The sequence below is a fragment of the Elgaria multicarinata genome, chromosome 1 (genome assembly GCF_023053635.1).
Source record: "Elgaria multicarinata webbii isolate HBS135686 ecotype San Diego chromosome 1, rElgMul1.1.pri, whole genome shotgun sequence".
NCBI classification, from domain to species: Eukaryota; Metazoa; Chordata; class Lepidosauria; order Squamata; family Anguidae; genus Elgaria; species Elgaria multicarinata.
Window position 1 is genome coordinate 56,473,367 of NC_086171.1, and position 20,495 is coordinate 56,493,861.

Here is a 20,495-nt window from a genome sequence, read left to right on the forward strand (position 1 = left end):
CTCCAATTCAGCTTTTTAAAAGGTGCAAATAATGACCCAAAGAGGAGCACCACTGAATACATTTAAAGCCAATTATCAAGTTACATAAATAAAAATGACCCCATGTACTGAAGTGTATCCAAAATCAGCAGCAGCAGCATCTGTAAAATGATGCAAGAATTATCCTAGAAGCAAACATATTTAGAACTTGAAGGAGAAGCCCTGGCTTTCACTAAAAACAAATTTCATACATACTAACTTCATTGCTCGTAGCCAAAGGCCAGCATAAGCTATAAAACCACGGTTCACCAAAAGCCAATCTTAGTATTAGTTTAGGATCTTTTGCAGTCCTTCCGTACAAACTAAAATATGTAAAGCAAAAGGAATGACAATATTTTAAAGGCTCACACATGCAAATAGATACAGTGACATTATAGCAGACCCACTAAAATATTTACCATATTTGTATCCCAACTTCCTCCAAGGAGTTCAAGATGAAGTACATGGGATTAGCTCACTTTAACCCCACAACAACCTATAAGATTAGTGATGCTGAATCATAATGACATGCATGGATTTCCCACTTTAGTCTTTCTTCTTAAATTTAGCTACTGAAGAATGCAATAATCTTGGCAAATGGATCATGGGAAACTGTTATAAACTAAATCAGACTATGGATCCATCTAGTTCAGCAACGTCTACCCACAGATCAGCAACAGCTCTCCAAGGGCATCTTTACATTAAGGGGAAATTGTGTCGTTTACCCGGGACGTTTGTGCTTCCTTCTTTTTGGTGCAATTGTTATGGGCTGCACTACACGGGCAGAGAGGGTGACCATGTGGTTAGAATTGAATACTGCCCCTTTGTTCAGCTTCATTGAGACAGTGCCATCCCACTTTTTCAGGATATTACCACTTTAAAAGTAGATCTTTTCATGGCAGAATTTCCAATAGACACCATGGGAGACGTCATTTAAAACTTTCATGAGTGGCCAATCACAAACATGCAAGAAATCACTCATTTAGAGGAGCCCCAAGTTTCAGGCAGGATTCCGCCCCCCCCCCCAGCCCTTCCTGGAGATGACTGGGATCGAACCTGGAACTTTCAGCATGTACTTTGCCAACAAGCTATGGCCCTTTTCGAAAGCAGCTAGCAATTCACTAAGAAGCTGTGGCAGTGCAAATGACCTCCAGCCCCTAAAATCCTGAGATGGGTTCTCCAGTTCCACCTACCCCTAAACACAACAAGAAGTCGCTCTGCCCATCCTGGGGAATTAGTATGGCATAGCTTCAGCAAGGGGCTTGTTGCTTCCTGAAACCAACAGGAAACACCGCAGCAGCAAAGACGCATCGGATGGAATCATAGAATGGCAGAGTTGGAAGGGGCCTACAAGGCCATCAAGTCCAACCCCCTGCTCAATGCAGGAATCCACCCTAAAGCATCCCTGACAGGTCCAGCTGCCTCTTGAAGGCCTCTAGTGTGGGAGAGCCCACAACCTCACCAGGCAACTGATTCCATTGTCGTACTGCTCTAACAGTCAGGAAGTTTTCCCTGATGTCCAGCTGGAATCTGGCTTCCTTTAACTTGAGCCCGTTATTCCGTGTCCTGCCCTCTGGGAGGATCGAGAAGAGATCCTGGCCTTCCTCTGTGTGACAACCTTTTAAGTATTTGAAGAGTGCTATCCTGTCTCCCCTCAATCTTCTCTTCTCCGGGCTAAACATGCCCAGTTCTTTCAGTCTCTCTTCATAGGGCTTTGTTTCCAGACCCCTGATCATCCTGGTTGCCCTCCTCTGAACACGCTCCAGCTTGTCTGCGTCCTTCTTGAATTGTGGAGCCCAGAACTGGACACAATACTCTAGATGAGGCCTAACCAGGGCCGAGGAGAGGAGAGGTGCCAGCTGACAAGCCAGGGAGGTCATCTGAGGTAAAATCTCAAATCTGGCCCTCCAGAATTTCCAGAAGGCCATACCTCCTCCCCCAAATTATTATTATTATTATTATTATTATTATTATTATTATTATTATTATTATTATCATCATCATCATCATCATTATTATCATTATTATCATCATTATCATCATTATCATTTATTACGTTTGTATACCACCCCATAGCTAAACATAGCTGATTGTTTGGTAGTTTCCTGACTTCTGTGCAGTCCCCCCCCCCCCCATTCTAAAAGGTTGAAATGCCGAAAGTTTAATTACTGGCAGTAAGAGCTTTAACTAACAATATGCTGGTTTTTGTTTTGTGTATTTTGGCCCCGCCCCTTTTGCTTTGGCCCCACCCACTGGTGGAATGTGGCCTCAAAGAGCTTCTCTGACATGGAATCCGGCACTTGGGTTGAAAGAGGTTCTGAAGCTCTGTCACAGAGGCAGAGCCAGCAACAATGAAATCCAAGAACCTACTGTATGTACTCACAAAGAGAGCCTATTCCAATGCTAATATTTACAAAGTCATGTATATTGTGCAATACTATCGCTTCCTTGTGCAGAAATAAACCTAACTCCTGTATAGGTCCTATATCTAGTTGCATGAGAGCAAGCCTCCTTAAACTCAATGGGACTTACTTCTGAGTAGACTTACTTCTGAGATGGCAATATCAGCCTTTAAAGAAATATATTTTATTATGCATAATAATTCAAGCTGCAACCTTGAATTAATGAACCAGAGATTTTGAACAGAAGTAGTTAGAAAAACTACAGATGGCAGGCACTATCTTAGAAGGCGCATTGCCCACGCTGACATCAAGGAACGTGCCTCTATGATGGCGCCTGCTTGCACCACCAAAAAGTTTATGCAGGTTTAATACATGAAAACTAACTTGATTAATGGACTAGAATTGATTAAATCGGATAACATCCCTAATGATAGGTTTTTTTAGATGTATGTTTTTGTGTATGCTGCATGTTTTTAAATTTTGTATATTGGTTTTAATTGTTTTAATCTTATGTAAACTGCCCAGAGAGCTTCGGCTATGGGGTGGTATAGAAATGTAATAATAATAATAATAATAATAATAATAATAATAATGAAAAAAGAAGATAAAAGTAGGAAAGGGAGATTCATCACTACAAACACGTGGTGAACACACATTCAAAAGCCATAACCATTACAGATTTCTGGCACATGTCCAGCACCACGTATCTTCAAACCTTTGAAGACATAGAGCTCCCCTTTTTTATGCATACGTGGTTTTAATAGAAAACATCAATGTGCCTGCAACAAATACAATTACTGCACAAAAGTCAAATGGGATAGTCACTCTGCAGTTTTTGCCTTCTGGCCTGACCCAGAATAAACTCAGGTCAACCACATCCACAAACACACGCAAACACACATATACAAAAAACACCTCAATGTGATAGTTGGCTAGAGCATTGAAATCGAAGGGGCTGTGCTCACAATGGCCCCGTTCAGAAGACACCTTAAACCACGGCTTTAACCACAGAGGTTAAACCAGAAAGACAGGCTGTGTTCAGGCAAAAAGCCTTATTCACCATAGTTTAAGGAGTCTTCTGAACACAGCCTGGCTTTTTGGCTTAACCACCATGGTTAAAGCCATGGTTTAAGGTGTCTTCTGAACAGGGCCAACATAAGGCAGAAGTGGATGGACAACTTTAAGCTTGAGGGATCTACTTTGTATTTTAGTAGAACCTCCAAGTTTCATCAACCAAAACTATTTGGAAATAGGGGGAGGACAGATGTAGGGAGGAGCCGGCTGCAAAATGAGGTTTAAAGGAGTGGAGCCAATTAACTATTGTACCTCATGAGCCATAGACTGGGCTGATTCAAAGCCACATTGGAGTTACTATAGATCAGGGATTTTAACAGAGCTCTAAAATTGGTTGACAGAGCTGCTTGATTAAAGGCAACTGCTTTACAGGTGAGGAATACTGAGACTGGGAGATAGTGGTTGGCACAATGCCAGTTACAGCAGGGAATTCTTTTTTATTTTTACTTCTGTCTTTAAACAATCAGAAGTCAGAAATCCTTGCTGATCTGCTGCAAATCACCCAGAGATCCACCAATAGATCCTGATCTCCGACTTAAGGTTGCTGCAGCTTCAATCAACCTGAGCTGGAGTGAAACAGGTGTTCTTACTAACAACACCCCAGAGAGCTGGATTCCCATCCATCTATTTTTCCATCCTCCTTTTGGCTCTGAAATTATGCATTCCTCCCATTCAAAGGGTTGGATCCAGATTTGCGCTGGCTCTGTGCTGACGGAAGTGGTCTTCCTGACTTATCCTTCCCTTAGCTGCCCCTCCAGCTCCCTGAAAATGCTCTGGAGAGCATCAGGAGACCTGCTGAATAGAATTAGCTGTTGTTGGAGGGATGATCCCCCAAAATTGGATGGAGAGACCTTTCACAAATGGAGCCCTTCCTCTTGCGGAAGGTAGGTCCTGGATGCAACCCTTTAAAAAAATCATTTTAAAATTAGGGAGACCATATAAAAGGACAGGGCTTCTGTATCTTTAACAGTTGTATTGAAAAGGAAATTTCAGCAGGTGTCATTTGTATATATGGGGAACCTAGTGAAATTTCCTCTTCATCACAACAGTTAAAGCTGCAGGTGCCCTGCACTCTTTTAAATCTGGTCACTCTAGTATAGCTCCTGCACCTTTAACTGTTGTGATGAAGAGGGAATTTCACCAGGTTCTCCATATATACAAATGACACCTGCTGAAATTCCCTTTTCTATGCAACTGTTAAAGATACAGGAGTCCTGTCCTCCTTTTCATATGGTCACCCTATTTAAATAAATACACAAAGGCCACTTTTAGAAACTTCTTTTCTTAGAAATGAGGCCAATGTATTGCAATGGAACTTCTTTTCCAGAGAGCACAAGCAAGGGACTGAAAAAGAGAATGTGTTACATAATTACAGCTACTATAAGCAGGTAATAATTAAGACAGGCTGGCAAAGCAAGCCCATATATAGATAGATCCACCTCCAGAAGCAATATTCCTCAAACCACAAGGAAAACTCTACAGAGCTCGTGCGGAATTTTCGCCTCCAGCCTCCATTTCAGGTATTTCCCAAACACAACCCCGGTGGCTCTTCTTCTTCGGCCGCCTTTCATAAATTATACAGTTCAATGGCCTATTTCAAGCCCTTGTAATGTAGCTACTTTGACAACCTACCAAGCGTCCACTTGACGCTGGAAAGCTCTGGCCGCTTATTCCACAGCAACCAAGATCTCGAAATGGGGATTTGGTTACACGAGGTCCGCTTCCTCCTCCAGCGCCCCCATCCGATACTCAACACGGGGCCGCGCACCGAACCTGGCGCATCTTAAACGATCTCCTCTACTTAAGTCATTAAGCGCCCTCCTGCGCATCTTTACGCGGAACTAAGTCCCGCTTTGTTCCATGTAATAAATAAATAAATAGCCCACATACCTGAGAGTAAGCCCCACCGAACTCAACGAGGCTTACTTCTGCGGAGACTTGCCTAAGCCTGTTCCCCCCCCCCCCCCAAGCAATAAATGAAACCGTCCCTACTAGGATCAGGGCCAGATCTTAGGAGAAAGAGAAATAGCACCGATCCCAGGCAGAATTGGAAGCATCGAACGCTGCCTGGGATCGGGCTGGTAGGAAGAGAGAAAGGAAAGGGTGTGTGTGTGTGTGTGTGTGTGTGTAGAATCCCACTTCAGGAAAGTGCCCACCTGGATGGAAAGAGACACGGGGCTCTCGCTTGACTCAAGGTTGCCTCTCCGCCTCCCCTTGATGCAAAACACAGCCCTGCCCCGACTGACCTGGAATAAGAAAAGAAGCCGCCGCAGCCCTCGCGGGATTGGTATCCTCAGCCGCCAACTGCGGAGACAGCTGATCATACAAAGCACCCAAGTAAGATTCCCTCGATCCGGCGGCGGCGGCAGCGTGGGAAGGGGGCGGGGCCTTAGCCAGCCCCGCCCCCACGTTCTAGCCCTGCCTGGTCCATCGGTGAATCCGCCGGCAGAAGGCGGCGTTTCTGGGAGAATGCCCAGCGGTGTTGGGAAAGCGAAGCAGACGAAACAAGCCAGCTAGATTAAGCCGCAGGTGAGCCTCCGGGTTCTGAATGGATCCTGCTAGGGCAACTTTCCTCAGCCTGGTGCCCTCCAGAGGTGTTGGACTACAATTCCCTATACAGAAAATGGAAGGCTGTGGTTTGGAAACAACAACAGTATAATGAGAGTGATAACACTCAAACCACAAGGATATCAAAATAGCTTTCATAAATGAATATTTCAGAAATTTTTACAAGTATACAAAATACAGGCACAACAACAATATTTCACAAAGCCTGCAATATCAACATCCAATCTGCATAGGTGAATTATTCACATGAAGCGTCTTTTATATAAACAGAAGTCTGGTACTATTATGCTGTTTCGAGGGTTCTTCTTCAGTATAACGCTGAAAAGTAATTCAAAAACACCATACTCAGCATTTATAAGCAATAGCATATTATTATGGAAAGCAAACAAAGCAGAAATTATTCTGACTACAATTCCCAGCATCCCCAGCGGGCCAGTCCAACACTTCTGAAGGGCACCAAGTTGGGGAAGGCTGTGCTAGGGGGTTATCTTTTGTTGTGGTTGATGTTTAATGCCAGAATCCAGTGTGACTTTCCTATGCGAACAAGAGCACATTTCTGTGTGACACGCGCAGGGCTTAGTGCCAGAACCAGGATTTATTCAAGAACCAGGGCAGGTTTGCCCTGGAATCCCAATACAATTGAGGTTGCGTCTGAGCATGTGCAGAGTGTTCTCATAGCTGGCAGCCAATCTCCGCATGTCTGGAGGCAAAGGGGGAAGGGTTTCTAGGTAGTTTTGAATTCTGGCATCTCCTGATTTGGTGTTAATTTGTGTAGGAGAGGAGTGATTCCCCCCTTCTTTTGCGATATTAATCTTTTAGCTTGCTTTCCCCTCCGCACATTACAATTTTATTGTGCTTCCTTCTTGCTTTCAAAGAAATAGCATAGATAAACCAAACAATATCAGAAGATCAGAAAATATAATATATATAACCAAAACTGAACATTGTTATTAGTTACGACAGATCTCTGCAGAATTAATAATTATACAAAATTCATACAGAAATCAGAGCCTTCCAAAAAGATTTGTGGAAATGCTGTTGAGAAAAGACTTTAAAAATGCGAAATTGAAAACTCGTTGTCTATACATGAATAAACATAAGCGATCTATCAGGAAATGAGTCTGTTTATCCATCAGTCACCTATACTTGCTCAGTTAATTTGTCCATCTATAAGTCCCACACCCATTTGTATAAAAATAACCTCTAACAGCAGTGATAACTGGTGAGAACACAATCATCCTAGTATTATTGAATGAATTAATACCTGTAGTTGGACAAGAAACCACTTTTTTTTTAGACCCAGTTGAATAGACCTGATAAGTTGCAATTTGATAAGCTGCAATTCAAAAGTTTCACACTCTGAAGTTCTTTTGTTCCAGGATGGTGATCTTCTACTGATTTCTGAATATTCTCCTTTCTGATGTCGGATTTGAGTGCATTTGTTCCTTTGCATAGAGACAGAGTTGAATCACAACTCCCATAAAGCCAAGCTAGCATGGCCATGTGCAGCTATTTTGTTTTTCCTTCCTTAATGGTTTTCAGTGGCCAGAAAAAAATGTTGGAAGAAGTGGTGGGAAAATAAGAGAGGGTTTCAAATGGAAAATGACATCATCTGTACACTCCTTCCTACCCCCCACCCCATCATAAGAACATAGAAAAGCCCTGCTGGATCAGACCAAGGGTCTGTCTAGTCCAGCATTCTGTTCACACATTGGCCAGTCAGCTGCCCACATGAAACGCACATGCAGGGTAAGAGTGCAACAACATCCTCCCGCCCATGTTACCCAGCAACTGTTGTACGTAGTGAGCTCCATCCAATGAGCATTTTATTGCACGCTCTTTACTGGGCACTCACAGATTTTTTGGAGGTCTCTCAGATGACGTCATCTGCCTCCTGTGTGCCTTCCGCCCCTTTGGGCCTTCCTTGCGCCGCAATAAAAACCAGAAAAACTCCAAAATATTTTTTAAACCGGAAGTTGCTGCTCTCTGCTGCTGTGTGTGGGAGAAGCAGCATGATTACAATGCCCAACTAAATGGGCCTGGTGCTCCTTGTTTACTTCCTGTTTTCAAGCAGGAAGTAACTGAGCGATGACAGAGAAGCGACGGTAGCCAGTATTTTTCCCCAGGTGTGATGGAGCTCATTGACTCTGATACTGGAGGCAGAATATGGCCATCCGGACTAATAACCATTGAGGGCCTTATCCCTAAATTTGTCTAACCCCTTTTAAAGCTATCCAACTTGGTGGCCAATGTCCATGCAATTCTGTGGTTGCACAATAACATCCTTTGTCTGGAAGCACCCATAAACTCTCAGGAAATCCATCTCAGATAGTTCCTTGAGTCTAATACTTGTCAGTGCAGAATAAAGCAATTGCAAGTGGCAGGAAGTAAAGGAAATAGCATCATGTTATGGGGGATATGGGATGATCAGAATTGCTTCCCCAAATCCTACCCCGCAGCCTTTTATAAACTGTGCAGATTCCTGCCTGATATGAACCCAGTGTTCCAAATAGATGCTTTGTTTGGTCTAGTAATCTGCTGCTCCCTTCCTTCTTTCTCCATGAAGCTCAATATGTTCAGTTCAAGTTCAATCACTTCTCCTATGATCTTAGGTCAACAAATTTCTCACAGAAACTTGAGCAGGAAGGTTAGCATATGGATCTGTTGAAGGTAGATACAGTACACAGAATGTCTGTACTAGCAGAAAAACTCCAAATGTACAATCATGAGCCGAATGCCAGAAAAAAAAGCAAGAGGCTACGGACTTTTTATGGAGTCTGCTGAATTTCACTTTGAAGGTGTGGGTGCTTTCCTGCTGAATGAGTCACAAATAACTAGGGCATATTTGATTGAATGAGGTGGGATCTAGCACAGAATACTCATGCATTATTTAAGTACAACTTCAGTATTTGTTGGAAGCATGAGATAAAATCCAACATAAGTCCTACTTAGAATAGACCCATTGAAACGAAAGGGATTTAAATCAGTCATGACTAACTTAAATCCAATGCAGTTCTACCTGCGGTGTCTGAGTAAAGTCAAACTTAGGTCTTCATGCTGGCCCTTTACTAATGGTCAATTCTGTTTTTGTTGTATTACAAATGGAGCCATATGGTTAAACAATTAGTACGTGTGCTCAGTGTTGGCTTCTTTGATTGGCAACACTTCACTAAGGTTTTGAGCAGAAGATATTGAAGATGCCCTGGCAGATGCTGAAGATGAAACCTAGATGATCTCCTGTCTACAAAGCATCTGTACTACCGTTTGAACTGTGGGCCCCTCCCATTTTCTTTAAAGGTTATTCAGGTTACTGTGTAGTCATAGGCAGGCTGGGAACTGCAAATTATAGTAGGAAAGAAAAGAGTACAGCTTACATGTAGATTCTTAATAAACGAAAGAGAGAAGATCTATACTTAAGGCCTGGCTCTTAATGGCATTAAAGAGGTAGCAATGCTATGTGCAAGAAAATTCTGAATACAGAGTAGTGTGTTTGTTCATTCCATAAAGATATTCTGCAACATCATTCATGGTCCATCAGGCATGGGATTAAAGCAAGCGAAAATAAAATAAAGGAGCCCATCCTCCCAACGTTACAGCTGTTCAACAGGAATATGGAGTACATAAACCAAATAACTCTGGCTGCTCAAAATTCTTAGAAGTATTTCGCAAATCATTCTGAGCAGCATGTTATACACACCTTACCTCACCAGCAACAACACACTCTAGAACAGAGGTGGATAACTTGTGACCCTCCAGATGTTGTGGCCAGCAACTGCCATTAGTCTTAGTCAGTGGTGAGGAATACTGGGAATTGTAGGCCAAAACATCAGGAGGGACTGCTTTAGTACATAACCCTAGCAAATATTGAAACTGCTAAGGAATAAGGCTAAGAGAAGAGCCAGTGTGGTGTAAAGGCTAAAGTGCTGGACTGGGAGTCTTGCTGAGTGACTTTGGGCCAGTCACAGACTCTCAGCCCAACCTAACTCACAGAGTTGTTGTTGTGAGGATAAACATGTAGAGGAGGAGAAACCCAAGGAGGAAAAAAGGTGGGACATAAATTAAATAAACAACCCAAAATTTAAAGCAGTGGTGGACAGACATCAGGCATATTGGATCGGTCTTGTTTTTCACTAGATAGAAGCACAAAGGTCCCCAACCAAATGCAAAAGAGAGACTCAAGAAGACAGACATAGAATTGCAGAGCAAGACTATTGTTATCATTATTACTGTTTTCAGTTCTGTACTGACCCATAGCTGAAGCTCTCTGGGTGGTCACAACAATTCTCAAAAATACAAACAACATTACATAATACAACATCATGATAAAACATAGTCTAAAAAAAAAGTAACAAAATTTAAAACAATTTCAACAGCTAAAAACAACTTTAATGAACCATTTCACTAATAGACCAAGTTCAAGCCGGATGGCATAAATGCCCCGTCATATGCCATTCAATGCCTGGCAGGGGCAGTGTTAATCAGGGCCTGCTCCAGTTGGATTCCCCCACCCCCACCCCCACCCCGGGATAATGGTCATCTTGACCCTGTGGGGAAGAAGAATGAGCTGTTGGTCTGCTCCTCCTTTGGGAGATGAGATGGGGGTGGAGCAGGGCCTTCCCTTCATTTCCTTTCTCCCTCTTCCCTCCCCACCCCATTTCCTTGTGTGTTGTTCCTTTTTTAGAATGTAAGCCTATGGGGGCAGGGACTGTCTTCTTTACGGATTGATTGTGAGCCGCTCTGAGAGCCTTTCTGGCTGAGTTGCAGGATAAAAATACTACAAATAAATAAATCTGATGCCAAAAAGATGACAGTGTTGCCTTCGAGCACAAGGTCAGCCCAGGAATTTTTTTCCAGTACCAGAACTGGAACTCGCACAAAAATCCAATCAATCAGCAGCCTAATTGATTTCAGCAGCTTAATTTTGGAGGAAGAGGGAAGACTTTTTGTTGTTGACTTTGTTAAATGATTGGGAGATGGACACCCTTGTATATTTACTGCAAATCAGCCAGAGATCTTCCAGTAGATTCCAATCTATGTTGTACCCTAACTTAGAGAACAGCTTTCAGACTACCAGGTAGCCAGGTCATACTGGTGCTTCTTGTTTACCATGGTGTAAACACAGGCTGGCATCCAGAAAGCCTCATGTGTGCCTTGTTGAAAGTCTGTTTAAATATTTCCTCTTTCCTTCCCATCTCTTTTTCCTTGTATGTTGTTATAAATTGTAAGTGTGTGGGCAGGAACTGTTTTGTTTTATTGGTTGTATGTAAACTGCTGCTGGAATCTTTTTGGCTAAGGAGCAGGATATAAATGCTGAATTAAGTGCTTCTGTACATGCATGGGAGTTCTCACAAGTGTCTCTTCCTGCTGTAGCCCATTGTGTTTCCTCAGATGTTGCTTTAGAGTATCCCCTTCAAGAGTGGTTAAGGCAGCACAAAGGGCTGCAGTGGGAAGGGTAGGCCTAAAAAGTCCTGGTGTACCCATGAAACACTACGCAGGGCCTATGGATCCTGACCATGGAGAGTGAAGGTGAGATGTTCAGATCTAAACACTTAGAGCTTCTCTTCATTAAGCAAAAATACCATATTCTTACTGGGCTTTCTTCTTCCAGAGGCTTTCCGGGTTTTCTGGGCTCCTTTCATTGGTGAACACATGATTTGGAATTGAAAACTTATTTTTTTGCAATGATAGATATGTTTAGAAACAGCACTATCTAGTAGCTGTGTTATAGTGCTTCGCTGGCATTACACACTGCTGATATGCCGCATTAATTCTTCTTTCAACTTAACTCAAATTTTTTGGAAAGCAGGATAAAGGAAGAAAGCATGGGAGAAGATGTCCTGGAGGTTGACGACATCATGTAAAGGACCCACAAAGTTCCATTAGTGAGCAATCATGAGCATGCAATAAATTTCTCAGGTAGAGAAGCTCTCAAATGAATGCACTGAGGAGCCATCATGGTCTACAGCTCTTTTGCACAGCAAGTCTGTTTAGCCCTCCCAAAATCAAGCCCATGCAGTGGCACCAATAATACCCTCCTAGAACCCGGGCCCCTTGAGATGGCATTGGACTACAGCTCCCATCATTCCTGGCCTCTGGCCATGCTGGCTGGAACTAATGGGGGCTGTTATCTGATAACATCTGGAAAACCACTGGTTCCCCACCCCTACCCTTGTCTATTCCTGCATACTCTGGTCATGATGAACATCACAGTAGAATGGGGACAGTATGTGAAAATGCATGCGCTCTCTTTCTAATGTAAGCAATCTAATTATAAAGCCTCATTCCTTTGCTGTTCAGGGCATAGTAGACAGGTTGTGTTTTCATGATTTCGGCACATTGCCTCCTTCTTACTTGTTGTCATAATCATGCAGCTGCCCTTGCTGCTCAGAATGATTTGCGAAATACTTCTAAGAATTTTGAGCAGCCAGAGTTATTTGGTTTATGTACTCCATATTCCTGTTGAACAGCTGTAACGTTGGGAGGATGGGCTCCTTTATTTTATTTTCGCTTGCTTTAATCCCATGCCTGATGGACCATGAATGATGTTGCAGAATATCTTTATGGAATGAACAAACACACTACTCTGTATTCAGAATTTTCTTGCACATAGCATTGCTACCTCTTTAATGCCATTAGGAGCCAGGCCTTAAGTATAGATCTTCTCTCTTTCGTTTATTAAGAATCTACATGTAAGCTGTACTCTTTTCTTTCCTACTATAATTTGCAGTTCCCAGCCTGCCTATGACTACACAGTAACCTGAATAACCTTTAAAGAAAAGTCACAATAAGCTTTTCAAGACTCTTGTCAGAGTGCAGCAGGGATAGTTCTCTCTCTCTCGCCCCCTCAATCCCTTTCATAGGCTGGCAATTTCCCCACTGAAGCAGATATAATTGTACCGTATTTTGCCACTCTTCACAGTATGGAAATACCATGTAATCACACCATATTATTTAGCAGGAGGCGTAAATACTGGCCCTGCAAGTGAAGATACGCAGTTGCTTAATGTACAAGTTTATATTTATGCAAGCATCCTTTATTGCAGCCTCTCTCTCTTTTTGTTGTTCGCAAATATTCTTTTTGCCATGAGGGTTGCAGTGATAAACAGTTATAATAGTAATGAGCATGAATTTTTAAATTCTCTTTAGTAGCTTGCCAACCCGATCCTAAACATATTTACAAATCAGTGGGCTTGTTTTCAAGTAAATTACCACAGAGAATTATTCTGATGCATTGGACAGCCAACAAGAGGGTACATTGATGGTGCTATATAAATTAATAATAATAATAATAATAATAATAATAATAACAAAGGAAAATGCTGGTTATATGGAACTATACACAGCTCAGAGATGAAGAACAGGTAAAGAGATTAGAAGTTTATCCAGACATGTAAATGCCAACTGAAATGCTATGGATGTAACCCTTTCCTCAGGGATGTGTGTATTAGGTTACAGTTTCTCAAGCTGGGTAGGGGATGGAGTACATGATTGGCAGGCTAAAGGTCTCAAATTCACCGGTCACACCAAGGGTGTGGAACCTGTGGCACCCCAGGGATATAGAGAGTTTTAGGGCTTTTCTATATGAGTCATTTATCATCATTCCCTACTCATGATTGTTTATGGGTACTTTAGACGATGTTATGACTCTCCAGTTTTACTTCTATGTCTAGCCATAGGGCTTTATTACAGTAACAGGACTCTATGGTGAACATTTGTGGGGGAGAAATTAATATAAGAGCAATCAGACATTGCAACTGATTACCCATGAAGGTATTGTTGTTGTTAAAAGAAAACATCACATAAGTCTGTGTTTGTAGTGATGGTGCTTCAGATCAGTCTTTGCGAACCTGTTGCCCTCTAAATGTTTTATGGCTGAGAGTGATGGGAATTGTAGTCTAAAACATCTGGTGAGTAGCAAGTTGGGAAAAGGAGTTTTAGTTCGTGTGTGGTTCTATGACTTGCTAGTATGTCTGATTGTTTAGAATAGTCTTATTTATTCCTTTTCTCCCCATTTTGTTGTTTATTCGTTCAGTCGTTTCCGACTCTTCGTGACTTCATGGACCAGCCCACGCCAGAGCTTTCTGTCGGCTGTCGCCACCCCTAGCTCCCCCAAGGTCAAGTCTGTCACCTGCAGGATATCATCCATCCATCTTGCCCTTGGTCGGCCCCTCTTCCTTTTGCCTTCCACTTTCCCTAGCATCAGCCTCTTCTCCAGGGTATCCTGTCTTCTCATTATGTGGCCAAAGTACTTCAGTTTTGCCTTTAATACCATTCCCTCAAGTGAGCAGTCTGGCTTTATTTCCTGGAGTATGGACTGGTTTGATCTTCTTGCAGTCCAAGGCACTCTCAGAATTTTCCTCCAACACCACAGTTCAAAAGCGTCTATCTTCCTTCGCTCAGCTTTCCTTATGGTCCAGCTCTCGCAGCCAGAGGTTACTACGGGGAATACCATTGCTTTAACTATGCGGACCTTTGTTGTCAGTGTGGTGTCTCTGCTCTTAACTATTTTATCAAGATTTGTCATTGCTCTCCTCCCAAGAAGTAAATGTCTTCTGATTTCCTGGCTGCAGTCAGCGTCTGCAGTAATCTTTGCGCCCAGAAATACAAAGTCTGTCACTGCCTCCACGTTTTCTCCCTCTATTTGCCAGTTATCAATCAAGCTAGTTGCCATAATCTTGGTTTTTTTGAGGTTTAACTGCAACCCGGCTTTTGCACTTTCTTCTTTCACCTTTGTCATAAGGCTCCTCAGCTCCTCCTCGCTTTCAGCCATCAAAGTGGTGTCATCTGCATATCTGAGATTGTTAATGTTTCTTCCTGCAATTTTAACTCCAGCCTTGGATTCGTCAAGCCCAGCACGTCGCATGATGTGTTCTGCATACAAGTTGAATAGATAAGGTGAGAGTATACAACCCTGCCATACTCCTTTCCCAATCTTAAACCAGTCCGTTGTTCCGTGGTCTGTTCTTACCGTTGCTACTTGTTCGTTATACAGATTCCTCAGGAGGCAGACAAGATGACTTGGTATCCCCATGCAGCATTAAAATTATTTATGAATGATATGGTTTAAGGTATCAAAGTGCTGTTGTTCTTGCTGGAAGCAGACACATAACACAACAATCACTTTAGAAATGTTGTAAACCACCCAGAGAGCTTTAGCTATTGGGTGGTATAGAAATGCAATAAATAAATAAATAAATAAATAAATAGAAATTGTTGTGGTTTTTATTTCCACTAGAGGGTGTACTTGCAATACAATGGGACATGGTTGCTCAATTCAAGTATTGTATTATAAGAGGATATCTGTGGCTTATTGTACTGTCAGGCCCATGAAGCTCTGATGTTCTGCAATAGACAACCCTTTAAAATAAGGAGCATCCTTTAAAATAAAGCAGCCTTCCACAACCTGGTGCCCTCAAATAGTTTTGAACTCCAACTCCAAGCATTCTTGACCATTAGTCATATTGGCTGGGACTGGGAGTGATGGGGAGTTGTAATTCAAAACATCTGGAGGGCACCAGGTTGGGGAAATACGGAATAATACGAAATACGGATCTGCCATCTAGGGTTGTTTGAGGATTTCATTTGGTCTGCTTTTTTATGGAGGCCAACCTGATCCGCCCCTCCTGGTCTAATATGCAGATCAGAACACAGTTTATCTGTGGATTTCTCATTTCTCTTAATTTTGCAATGCAGTTCTAAACTCACAAAAGTACCAAAAAGCATATCATTGTTAAGAAATGGGTACATTCTGAGAAAATGAATATTTAAAAATGAATTTTCAGGCAGATTAAAAAATGCGGGGGGGGGGGGGGAGGTAGATTAATACGGAAACAGGATAGAATAGATTTATGAATTAACAGGTGTGAAACTGACATGGACCAGAAACGGATGGATCTGCCCATACCTCAAAACTACACTGGGAGAAGTGATGCTCGGAACGATATGATTAATATCACATGAAGGCTGTCTAAATGCTCAAAAAGCCCCAGGCTGGGTGCGGAATGGCGTGGCATTGATTATATGCTGCTGCAATCGCACACCCACCCCAGGGCTTTCTCATGAAGCTGCAGAGGGGGGAAAAGTCAGGGGCTTACTTCAAGTTTTTTCTCCCCAGCGAGGCAAGGACACGCAGGACGACATCAGTATAGCCCCAAAGCCTCACTGTGGAGTCACAACGGTGTGGCTGGGTGATGCCTGGTGGAAGGCGACCTGTGATTGGTCCCCTTCCACCAGTGGGAAGTGGGCAGGGCTGCCTGCTACGGTCTGCAGATGACCTCTCAGAAACCCTGTGCTCCCTCCTCAGCATCGGGAATTCCTGCTGCCACCCCAGGGGAGGGAAAGCATGGGATTTCCTCAGGTTGCAGTGCCAGCTTAGTACTTTGGCCTTAAATAAATAAAGGTAGGTTTCTGCAAACTGATCTACCACTTGGGTAGATCCAGGTACTTCGCTAAGAGCCAGTCCTACAAAAAGCCTGAGGAAGTCTGACATTCCAAACAGCATCAAATTATTATTATTATTATTATTATTATTATTATTATTATTATTATTATTATTATTTGCTGTTCATGACAAATTGACAAAGCAAGCCTTGGGAAATAGTTGTTGCTATGGAAACAGCCTTGATCTGGAGAGATAATTTCAAATTGCTTCTGCTAACCTGTAATGTGCTAATTAAAATAAAATTTTAGAATGTAGTTTACATTTCATTTTTAAGTATTTTTTTGCCAAGAACATTCAAATGACTGTGGATTGAATTCAGACTACCAACACTAACTTAAATCCCAATGTTTTCAATAGTGTACTCTAGGCATGATTATGTCTGGATCCAACCCAGTAATAATATCATAAAGCAAGTGTGACTAAGGTATAAGACTAAGTATAGAACCAACCCATTAACTTAAACAAAAAACACCGCCTTTCAACAAAGTCTATATGTATATTTTGATTTATTTATTTATTTATTTCAGGCAAGAACCGCCTGTGGAAGGGTGACATTTTGTGATGAAAATGCGGGGTGGGGGTAGTTGAATACCCCCTCCTAGAATGCTATGGTCCTGATTCAAATCAGGGCTGCACATACTTACACTGGAGTAAACAAACCTACCGTATTTCTTCGATTCTAAGATGCACTTTTTTCCCCATATAAACATCTCTAAAAACGGGGTGGTCTTAGAATCGCGGGTGCGTTTATTATTCCTTAGAATCAAAGCTTTTTTTCTGTTGGTGGTACTGAAATTAGTGCGTGTTACAATCGATGGCGTATTAGAATCAAAGAAATACGGTATCTCGCATAGCTTCACTATGCATGATTAGAAGAACATTTAGTATGGCCCTAAGCCCTATTCAGATGTTCAGAAAAGAAGGCATGCTCAAGCCCTGCCCCTCTCCCTCAACATGCTGGCCACCCTCAACTTGTGTATGTGTGGGGTGACAGTCTGAAGGGGAAAGCCTCCTCTATTTGTGGGGGCTCTCCACGTGAACCAGGATGCTAGAAAATCTGCACGTAGGCAGGATCTACACTACTGCTTTAAAGCGCTTTATAACAGTTTTGACAACTGTTGGGGCCCAGGACACACTCCATATACAGTTGTCAAAAGTTGAGGGCCACAAATGCCATGAGGGAAAGGGGAGGGGCTGGAACGCTCCTTTTCCTGCGTTGATTTTAACCCTTCTCTGAATGCCTGAATAGGGTTTAGTTACTGGCAGCAAGACTTTAAACTAAAATATGCTAATTTTTGTCCCCCCTTTTTATATTTGTCCTCATCCATTACTGGAATGCACACACACTGCACTCAAGAACCTCTCCAGAATTGAATTCACCCCTGCTCTGGAATCTGGTTCCCTCCAGTGGTTCCATTCATCATGATACGCAAACAAATGTCTGGCCCAAGGAAAAAATGGCCCTGGCTATACAAGGAAAAAGTTTCCAGGGAAACTGGTATATATCAGGCCAGATTCAGTTGTTGAGGAAGGGATGCTTAATTGGATTGTGCACGGGGAAGTTGGATTCAGAACTATCATTTTCTCTGGTGAAGGTAAGGAAAGGGCTCAGAATACGTTGTGATCCCTTCTTGATCTCGAGGGCATCTTGGCCTTTTCCCCGTTGCCAATCCTGTCATTTCCTCCACATTGCTACCATATGAAATGTACTGTGGGGCTGCTGTCTTTGTGTCCGTACTGCAGGCATTTAAAATGTACTATGCACATTTATACTGTACTTATACTGTGGTGGGAAGAAGATGGTGGTAATGCCCAGAAAAAGTATTGAGCAAGTGACGGAGGCACCAAAAGACACCATCTCTCTCTCTCTCTCTCTCTCTCTCTCTCTCTCTCTCTCTCTCTCTCTCTCTCTCTCTCTCTCATGAACCTTCATTTTAGAATGTTGTTATCTGCTAAACTTTTCCCCATTTTTATATTGTTTCCCCCCCTCATGCTATTGTTGTTGCTTTTCATTGTTTTTAGCTGCCCTCTGTCATACAATGCATTGGAAGGGCAGGGGATACATTTCTCTTCAAATAAAATGAAATCTCGGAGCTCTGCAGCAGCTGCTACTACTGATTTGGGGATTAGGATTAGGATTGAAGACCCTAATTTGGATCTTGTATGATTTGAGGGGATCAATCCTCAATCAGATGCCAAATCTGATTCTTTGCTTGCCAGCCCTGTTCCACGATTGGTGCTGTTCCAGCCTAATTTTGCCGGTCCTGAATAGAAATACACAAATATGAAGCTGCAGCAACAAAATGTGAAATCCAGCCTGAGTGCCTGGATGCTTATCCAGAGGAAACAGCTGCCAAAAGCATGGCATTTCATCTTGTTTTCCATGCATAGTAAATAAGTCTGCACTAATCCCTGCAATCAGATATTTCAGGAACACCTTTTTAAAAACCGCACAGAAGAGATAAACAAAACTTGAAGGCACAGGACAATCTCCACATTTCTGCAAGAATGAGAGAGCACAAACTATTGTTGCTACAGATAGACTGGTACAGAGGTTTGTAGAGAAAATGGACAAAAGGTCATTTTTCAAGAATACGATCTTTTAAGGTTTCCCACTTCCAGTGTGGGTTACCTATTGTGCTCAGTGTACTTAGATATTAGAAAGGGAAGCATAAATATGTACTTGTAAATCTCTCCCTCCCTCCCTCCCTCTGTCTCTCCCATAGATTTATAACAATTGCAGAAATTAGCTGCCAAATATGACCTGCCCATCCAGGTAGATGCTGTCATCCAAGTGAATTAGCAATAGGGGCATTTCATGGTAACATGCGTTATGGATCACTGAAGAAGTAAAAAGGCTCTCTTTGTCTAAGTGGCTGGGTAAGGAGCCACACTGCCGGTTCACAGCAGGTTGTGTTTCTGGGTTTGCTTTTATTGGGGAATTTATGTGAAATTTGAGTTTGGCATCCTCTCTTGAAAGGCAGGAATAAGATAGGAGTTGCTATGCAGGGGAACTGTCTTGCAATCTTTAAATATCTTTCAGTGTTGCAGATACTTGATGTGTGCAGGTCAAAATGGTGCAAAATGGGATAAGCGCAAAGTACTGTTGCTTCCGCAAAATGTAACTCCTTAGGACAACTTTAAATGCTTTTTCCAGTGTTGAGCCTAAAACTGAATGCTGGCTTTAGAAGTGCTTGATGCAGTCTCCCACACAATTGAAATATTTTCTAGCTCAGACAAGGCCAGAATTTAGTGGAACTGTGAAGTGGTTTGTTGGAGAACAGGCACATATAGAATAATGAATGTGTGTGTGTGTGTGTGTGTTTCTATTGCTGCACATTCTAAGTTAGGGGTGAAAAACTTATGGTCCTCCAGATGTTATTAGACTCTAACTCCCATCAACCCATGGCCAACGGTCAGGCATAATAGGCGCTGTAGTCCCATGCGATCTAGAGGGCTATGGGTTCCCCAGCTGTGTTCTAGGGCAGCACTGCCAAGGAGAGCGGCCAAGAAGAGAAGAAGAGATGAGAAGTCCAGTGAGAGAAAACAGGACCCTTGACGCTGTTCCACACTGCCCCATCTCCTCTTGTTCCTCTGGCGTTCTAGAGCCCATATTATCTCTTCCCTTTCCCTTGCCCAGCTCTGGCCTTGTGTGGGAGAATGTTGTATCCACAGAACATCCTGCCTGTTGGTTTGTGATGGTCCAGAATGGAAACAAAAGCATTCACCCCTTCCAGCACATGTAGCTCTTAGTTGGGTTAGAGTACTGATGTGCAATTAACATACTAGCGAGTGGACTGTATTCAGCTCTGGTCTCATAAACAACTTAGGACCAGGACACCTAGCAGACCACCTTCCCTTATATACACCCAGGCGACATTTATGATCTTCAGAGGCGGCCCTGCTCATCATCCCAACACAAAGAGAATGTTGTCGTGAAGAACCTCAACAGTGGGACTTCTCTGTAGCAGCACCCACCTTCTGGAAAACCC

General features: G+C 42.6%; 1 protein-coding gene across 1 annotated transcript in view; it reads right to left on the bottom strand.

The window, feature by feature from the left end:
• Positions 1-19,655, bottom strand: part of WIPF3 (WAS/WASL interacting protein family member 3) — a 56,178-nt gene extending 36,523 nt beyond the window's left edge. The window contains exon 1 of the mRNA XM_063128701.1: positions 19,649-19,655. The gene's annotated coding sequence lies outside the window, so the exon portion shown is untranslated. The remainder of the gene's footprint in view (positions 1-19,648) is intronic.
• Between the last annotated feature and the right edge of the window lie 840 nt (positions 19,656-20,495).